At 36.8% G+C, this 8,836-nt stretch overlaps 1 long non-coding RNA gene across 3 annotated transcripts in view; it reads left to right on the plus strand.

Annotated features, from left to right (window-relative positions):
- The window catches only part of LOC108523204 (uncharacterized), a 46,976-nt gene that overhangs the window by 26,422 nt on the left and 11,718 nt on the right, over window positions 1-8,836 (plus strand). The window contains exons 1-2 of one of the 3 annotated variants that reach the window (XR_001883749.1): window positions 2,023-2,061; window positions 2,842-3,125. The exons of the other annotated variants lie outside the window; for them this stretch is intronic. This is a non-coding gene — a long non-coding RNA (uncharacterized LOC108523204). Of the gene's footprint in view, window positions 1-2,022; window positions 2,062-2,841; window positions 3,126-8,836 lie in introns of those variants that run through there. 3 annotated transcript variants of the gene reach the window in all.

An 8,836-nucleotide genomic window follows, 5' to 3' on the forward strand; every position in this document is an offset into this window, starting at 1 on the left:
AAAAAAAAAAAAAAAAAAAAAAAAAAAAAAAAAAAAACTGGGATAATCCACCATGATTAGTAATAATCCCCAAGTTGAAGACAAGTTTAAAACTAATTCTTCAAAGAACATGATTGTTGCATCTTTCTGCTAGAGTAGTCATCATCCACAATCATTTTTAAACTTATTATGTATGTGTCCTTATCTGTCATTTTCACAAACTACTTTGCCCATACATGTTATTATTTTGGGTGTTTTTTTTTTTTTTTTTTTTTGAGACAGACTCTCACTCTGTCACCCAGGATGGAGTGCAATATGGCGGGATCTTGGCTCACTGCAACGTCTGCTTCCCAGGTTCAAGTGATTCTCATGCCTCAACCTCCCCAGTAGCTGGGACTACAGGCATGCACTACCATGCCCGGCTAATTTTTATATTTTTAGTAGAGACATGGTTTTGCCATGTTACCCAGGCTGGTCTTGAACTCCTGGCCTCAAGCGATTTGCCTGCGTCGGCCTCCCAAAGTGTTGGGATTACAGGCATGAGCCACCACTCTTGGCCTACATTAATTTTTTTTTAAAAATGTCATTTCATGGTGGGGGGAGCAAGGGACTCTTCATGAAAACTACAAGCCACAGTATGTCTCAGTTATTTTAATTATATGATACTGTAGTAGAATAGTACTTCTTTCATCTTTACACATGCTAGGATTAAGTGTTTTGATATTGATTTTTAAATGAAACCATTTGTACTCCTAACTAGTTTTATAGACTAAAAGACATTGCTATTAAGAGTTTGCATTGCCTTTATTCTCTTGGACTATGACTATTTAAGGAGGGGCCAATCTTTAATATTGCACCCACCCTTTACATAACCACAGCCCTAAATCTGCCAAATGTCAGCGTATGCACTATTCACTGAAGGCCATTAAGTCTTGGCATTGCCAATACACTCTATTACTCAGCTGTCAAGGAAGTATCCTCAGCAAATGTGGTCTCACTGAGCCTTTACACAAAATTTGACAAGGCAAGAAGGCGGGACCTTGAGAGTCTTTGCAAACTTTTTAGTTAAAATATATATTTTCATGGTTGCTTTTTCTGCCTATCAAACCACATGATAAGTGCTATTTTGTTTATATATGTATATGTATTTGTGTGTGCATAAAATCAGAAGTAAGTGGTTTTCCCCCACTGGTACTCTCATTCTTTTTTCCTGCTTTATTTTTATACCTGTTCAGTCCAAAATTTCAAACAGACGTATTAACTGTTTATATGTATATTCCCTCTTAGTTACACTGGGTTATCCAGTGTCTGGTTTATGACATTCAAAACTTCAAAAGGATGGAGAGTTCCAGCAAAGACAGTTCTTCATAGCCAAATGTCATTTCCTGTTAGAATGACACTACATGTATACATTCTTTCCTCTGGTCTTTTCTTCTCGAGTTTATCTATTCTAAAAGATCTTATGGAAATTAAGTCAGAAGAGAGGGAGTCTAAGAATTTCCCTAATCTCTTCAACAAAAAGTCATTGAAAGTAACAAATTAAACTTTCATAATTTAAGAGAAATTTTTCTTCCCACAACTATCAGATAGCCAATACATGTGGGAGCTGGAATTAAATATGGTAAGATTTAAATAAAGTGCCATGCTTACCACTTATTGTATCTGTTTTTTGGAGGAAGATTATTTTCTTCTCTAATCTACAGGTTTTGACTTCTGCCAAAGCATTTTCTACCCATATGTAGCAAGATACAGATTTGCAATATTTACAGATATACAGCAATTGCAGCTAAAATTTTATTTTCATTATTCACCAGGATTACAGTTGTCCCTAATTTGACTGATCATTTAATGTTATTACCCTTTCATCACAGCTGATTCAATAAATTCTCCTACTTCTGAAGGAAAGGGTACCTGAATAAATGGATTTAAATCTATGATTAATGGCCGGGCACAGCATCTCACATCTGTAATTCCAGAACTTTGGGAGGTCAAGGTGGGTGGATTGCTTGAACTCAGGAGTATGAGACCAGCCTGGGCAACATGGTGAAATCCTGTCTCTGCAAAAACACAAAAATTAGACAGGTATGTTGGCACATGCCTATAGTCCAAGCTACTGGGGAGGCTGAGGTGGGAGGATCACCTGAGCTAGGGAAGTTAAGGCTTCTGTAAGCCATGATCACACTACTGTACTCTAGCCTGGGCAACAGAGTGAGACCCTGTCTCAGAAAAAAGTATTAGTATCAGTCTCTCTCTAAAATATATAAAATATTATCCCTTAAATATTATGCACCCGCTATGTTGTCTCATTGTATTAGTATAACGTCATAGATACCTACATAGATATTTTAGCAGATTTATTAACGTATACTTGAGTATAAAATGTACAGTTTGATAAGTTTAACTTATGTTTGCACCTGTGAAACTGTTATTGCATTAATGTAGCTATATTGCTACATAAATTTTTTTTAATCAAAGAATTTTTAAAAAGAGAACAATTTTAAATAAAATCACAATTTAGGCAGTTAACTCCCAAATTGCTTCATTTTCTTTACCCAGTTTACACACTCAGGATAACATAGTTTGGTTAGTAGATGAACTAGAATAAACTTTATAGCAATTCTTAAATGACCAATATTTTTATTTACTTGTTTTTAACCTAATTTCTTAATGTTATTGTATCTCACTGGACATCTTTGCAGCCCAAATTTTTCTAGATTCTGTAATACAGAATGTATTTGACTTTACTTATCCTTGTAGCTAGTATTCACATGTACAATTTCCAAAACAAAACGAGATTATTTACACAACTAGCTCTCATTCTAAAACTATTTATGACTCCAAGGTGTATTTCCTTTTCATTAGTCTGTACCTGAGTTAAACATTTCCAAAGAAAAAAGTGTGTGTCCTGGAAACCCTCTGTGTTGTCAGTCCCAGCTGTTCAGAAGGTGCCCTGGTGTTGTAACCGGCCTGGTCGTCTGACGCCTGCACCCAGAGATAGCAGTTAGATCTTGCCCAGCCAGAGTTGGTCTGTGACGTGCCTGCAGAGTCTTCGTGTCAAAAATGTACATTCTCCTCCTGCATCTCTGTGACCGTATGAAGGAGAGAGCAGATTGCAACTCTTTTAACACATTTCTCAGAGTTCTGAAGTGAGTTCTTTTTCTTGGAACTTGATGCCTGGGTGCCTTGTTTTTCTGAGCTCAGAAAATTCGTCTATTTCTGATCTGTAAAAACTTGCCTTTAGCCCCACATGGATATTGATTTTTTAATATCTTTATTTCTTCTAGCACTTGTTCCTTTAAAGGTATCTATGCTATTTTGTTGCCTAAGGTAAAGGAGATGAAATACTGTTTTCTATAATGTCTTCCCCATCACAGCCTCAATATAAACATTTATGCTTAAAAAGCGTTTCCCATGACACTGCTCCCAAACAACTGTGATGTTCTCAGGAGGTAGATGGGGTCCCATTCTTGTACATCTGTTTTCGACTGTAGGTCTCTTGAAGGTAATTTATTTTTGCATTTTCACTGTGCTGGCAGAGTACTCACATGTGGCCAATGCTTAACAATTTTTTATAAAATTAATCTTTTTTTGGGCCCAGAAGAGGGGTAAAACACAGTGCTGTATTCTGTCAGGCTAGAGGCAGCAATAATCATAAGAAAAATGCAGTTCTGTGTGATTTATTTTTATTTTTTATTTTTATTTTTTGAGATGGAGTCCCACTTTGTCACCCAGGCTGGAGTGCAGTGGCTCCATCTTGGCTCACTGCAACCTCCGCTTCCTGGGTTCAAGCGATTCTCATGCCTCGACCTCCCAAGTAATTAGGATTAGAGACGTGTGCCACCACGCTCAGCTAATTTTTGTGTTTTTTTTTTCTAGTAGAAATGGGGTCTGGCCACATTGACCAGGCTCGTCTCAAACTCCTGAGCTCAGGTGATCCGCCCACCTCGGCCTCCCAAAATACTGGGATTACAGGCACCAGCCACTGTGCCTGGCCTCTGTGTGATTTTGAAAATTAATATTGGATTCTAAAATTTATTTGATATACATTTAAGTAGGGATTTTAGAGGTATGCCATTATTGCCCAGATCCTAAGAAAATGAATGTTTAGTGATATTTCTGCATTGTTAATTGTAGACTTTATTTGGTTGAGAGATGGGCAGTTTACACAGTGCTGTAAACTCAGTGAACATCAACACTTCCACCATCTCGTGGAGGATATCTCAGAATAAAATCTCACTATGACAAAAAAAAAAGTCAGTTATAGAGAAAATATTTTTAGAAATTTGTCTTATTTTTTGCCTCAGGTTAGCATAAAGTTCTGTGCAGATAAATGGAAGTCCAAAACATGGTTAGAGACTCTTATCATTCTTAAGATTCTGAGAAAGCCTGAAAATGATGAGAAAAGAAAACATCTAGTTATATCTTAGTGATAAAGAATAAATGAATTCTTTTAATTTAATCCTCATTGAAAATTCTTAAAATACATTGATCCATATCTCTACCTCAATAAAGACATTATAATTGAATCTTTGTTCAGAAGTCTAGACTCTAGTTCCTTGAGTCATGGTAGTTCTGTAATTGTTAATCAAATTCTTGATGAATTTCTAAAACATTATTAATATGGAGTTCAGGAATATGAAAATATAAAAATTATGTTCTCGTATATAAGTTGAAGAAGTAAAATATACAGACAAGATATGTCTAGTGAATAAGGTAGCATTTCAAATACTAGTAAGACTAATTTCCATTGACTGCAAGATGCCAGAAATTATGATATATATTCTTACTTTTTGTGCCACTTAAGGAGAAAAGCAGTTAGTTATATTTGCAATATGTCGTCTATTGTTAAGATACATCCTGATTTGAGAGATACTAAAATAAGAAATGCATGTTAGAATTAGGGACACACTGCATATCTGGTATAATAGAAAGAGTCAATGACACACTGCTTATTTGATATCATAGAATAAATTGTAATCAGTACTTGTTGGCTTTGAGATGCATTGTGACTACATGAGGACTGGTAGGCAGGACATCATCAGGAAGAATGGGGAAGGTCTGAATAAAAATGGAGAAGAGTGGAAGATGAAACATTCCAGGAAGAGCGAGGGAACATAAATAAAAATGTATGATAACTTTAGGTGCAGAAACAGAAATGTATGTTAGAATATATATGTGCTAGATCTAGGACATATCTCCAAATTTGCTTTTTTGAATAAAATTCTAGTATGTACTTTCTGGATTTCAAATAAATAAAAGAAATCCTAGATTTTAGAATTATCGGAGATCTTAAAATATTCGAGACTAATATGGTATCCTTCAGACATTTTTAGTTTACATTTATACCTGAGACAACCGAGTCCATATGAAGAGACATGAATGAGAGATTTTAAAGCTAGTCAGCAATGAAGGGAAGATGATGCCTCAGGTCTCCTACCTCCGACATCAGTGCCCCTGGTCCAGGACCACGGAGCTGCGGATTCCAGTGAATGGGAATCTCAGTATATCCTTCCATGTAACACATGTAACACAAAGACAGCCAGGAGTGCTCATTTCCAGTAATGCTTATTGGGGTCTTCTGACTCATTTCTCGTTAATCACAGAATTACTGTCCATTTAAACCCTACATTCTAAGAAATGTAATTGATAGATGCCACTAGTTACTAAAAATATTTCTAGTGGAAATTGTTGCTAGAGGCAACAATCATTAAATGAACTGGGCAGTATGAGGCCAGAAATATAACTCATTGAGGAAAACAAAATGGGTAGTTGTGACCTTCATTAAAGTGTAACACATAAAGACTGTGTTAAAAACCCACAGTTGAGTATATGCTAAGTGCTTTTAATAGTACAGGGCAGTTAATACATATCAGTTGTTATCATACCTCCCCAACCTGACAGCAATGACCCTGTAAGCTCTAGAATTTAGAAAAATGTTGCCTGATTAGCCAAGATAAGCCAGGTGTGTGTATGTATACAAATATATATATATAAAATTTAAAAATATATATATTTGATTTAAGAATATTGTGGAGAATTCTGGATGATGCAGGAAGAGGGCTTTATCATGTTAAAAAATGCTACTGCAACAGAGAAATCAATGGAAAACTGCAAGACTTGCTGTTTTTTTCTGCTTTCATCAGTGTAATTTTAATTGTCATTCATCTGGTTATATAGTTAATATCACTTTCAAAGAACTGTTAGGAAGTTGGTACTAAAGTTCCTGAAATGGCATATTTCTTTAGGAGCCTGAATATGATATAAAACATAAAATACAGAAGGAATATTTATCATTAAAATTCTGTTCAAGCCAAGTATTCAAAACAGCTGCATTAATTTAATTCCATTGGGTGATTGGGAGAGGTTTATGATATCTAAAAGAGTTATTGAGAATGAGCAATACAAACACAATTTAAACATTTAAGTGATTCTATGATAATGTATATTCTGGATATGTGCACATTTGAACACTCACCCTACCCACTGTTATCATCTTTCCCAAAATTCTTTGGGCTATTTTTAAAACGAAGAGCTATAAATATTAAGAATAAATATTCTTAGCACATCACTTAATCACTGTAGTTGCTGCCTGTATTTGATCATGGTTTAGCTGAGCTTTGGTGAATTCATTTCAGATTAGGTATGCTTGCCAGAGACAAGAACCTGGTAAGGATATTACATCTGGGTTACACTGAAACACAGAAAATCCATTCAAATATCCAGGAGATAAAGCACAAAAACATAATTTATGTGTATGTGCGATAAAGACTGTGTTAAAAACCCACAGTTCTTACCTTCACAGAGTTTTAATAAGCCTTACATAGATATTTACTTATATAATTCATAACAATTATTCATAATAATAATTATAGTTCTATTTGCTGAATTTTCACCATGGTCAGGAGCTGTGTTGACACATCATTGAACTGTTAAAACAGCTCTGTTTAGTAGCCATATTCATTTACATTTTACAGTTGAAGAAATTAAGTACAGGGAAGTACAGTGGTTTGAATGAGGTCACACAACGACGTGTCACAGACTCAACTTTGAAGTTGGCCTCTATGTTGTACTATGGCAGGAAAACATGTTAAGCATTCCCAAAGAGACGTGAGCAAAATGTTGCAGCAAGAGGAAGCCCAGATATTCTACCTGTGGGAGTGAGGATGGCAGATGGGTGGGTCAAAGAAAACGTTACAGAGAATATAACATTCGAAACTGTGCTTGAAAGATTGCTAGGAATTCACCAAAGAAAGACCAAAAAAAATGTCTCTCTGAAGCTGGAGGTCTGAGAGGGATGTTTGAGGAACAATGAGGACTCCCCATGTGTATAAATAATAGAGGGGGCCTTGGTGACAATGAGGTTAGATGATGTTAAACTGATGCTATACTGCGAAGGACGCTGTAGACCCTGCCAAGGTGTTGAGTTTTATCCTGCGTGCAAAGAGAGTGTATTTATCCTGTGGTTATTGGGATGATTACCTTGGCATCTTGTAGACGGATGACCCACATTAGTGACACAGGGGATAGTGGAAGGGGAACCTCATTCAAGAGTAACTTCTAATGTAGAATTAATAAATGTTGGTGACCAAGTAGATGTGAAGATTGAGGAAGAGAGAGTGAAGAATATCATAAAGGCACATCATGATGTTTATTATGTAGGCATGACAGATTAGACCGTAAATATACATAATCCTCGTAGGTTTACTTCTGAGATTCCAGCCAAGTAATGGAGATAGGTTTGTCCTTGGATCAATCAGTTTTCTCCTGTAAAGAATGACAGATGACAGAATATCTCTTACCATATAACTAGGATCATTTCCTTCTGATAGCTAGAGTTACATTTCTAAACCTGAATGTCAATTTTAAGTCTAACCCAGGGCAATTTGAATGACTAAGAAGGCATTACAATTTAGACCATTTTAATAATTTGGTTTTATTAATAAGCAGCCATTTGCTATGATTAATTTTTACCTTATTGTATGGAAACAGTGGCCAAATATACAGTTTTGCACTGAAATCTGACTTCATTCTGATGGTCCCTGGAGTTCTCTGAAACAGGGTGACTGTGCATCATTCTGTGGCTCACTCAGCCTGCTCTCTGCAGTTTAGCCTGCCTGTTCCCACACCCACCCTCTAGTCAGGGTCTCTCCAGCAAAAATAGTGTTGTTGTTCTCTTCAGCTCCTAAACTGGGGTAGCTGTTGGGACAACAGAAGCTTTATTTGACATGAGCAAAAGAGATAAGATCAAAGTCCTAACAAACATAGAGTAAGAAGTAGCCTCCCCTTTGAAACCTTGGCTGACTACGCTCCAACCTTCTGTTTATAAAGCCTTCAGCATATCACAAAGGAGACAAGGGGACAGAGACACTGAATGAGATGCTCAAGTTTCTCCATATTTGGAGTTCAGAAGAAGCCAGTTATACATCTTAAAATCCCTTTTCTCCCCACCATTCTTTGAGAGGTTCCCTAAATCACACCTTGTTGAAACCAGACTGAAATGTTCCTTTTGCTTTATGAGAACATGCTCAACTGAATTTTTAAGGTATAATGAATAACTTTAAAGTTAATAATTTAAGGTGTGTACTTTAGAAGGGAGGAATAGGCCGGGCGCGGTGGCTCAAGCCTGTAATCCCAGCTCTTTGGGAGGCCGAGACGGGCGGATCACGAGGTCAGAAGATCGAGACCATCCTGGCTAACATGGTGAAACCCCGTCTCTACTAAAAAATACAAAAAACTAGCCGGGTGAGGTGGCGGGCGCCTGTAGTCCCAGCTACTCGGGAGGCTGAGGCAGGAGAATGGCGTAAACCCGGGAGGCGGAGCTTGCAGTGAGCTGAGATCCGGCCACTGCACTCCAGCC

Source organism: Rhinopithecus bieti, unplaced genomic scaffold (assembly GCF_001698545.2).
Source record: "Rhinopithecus bieti isolate Rb0 unplaced genomic scaffold, ASM169854v2 scaffold_72306, whole genome shotgun sequence".
NCBI classification, from domain to species: Eukaryota; Metazoa; Chordata; class Mammalia; order Primates; family Cercopithecidae; genus Rhinopithecus; species Rhinopithecus bieti.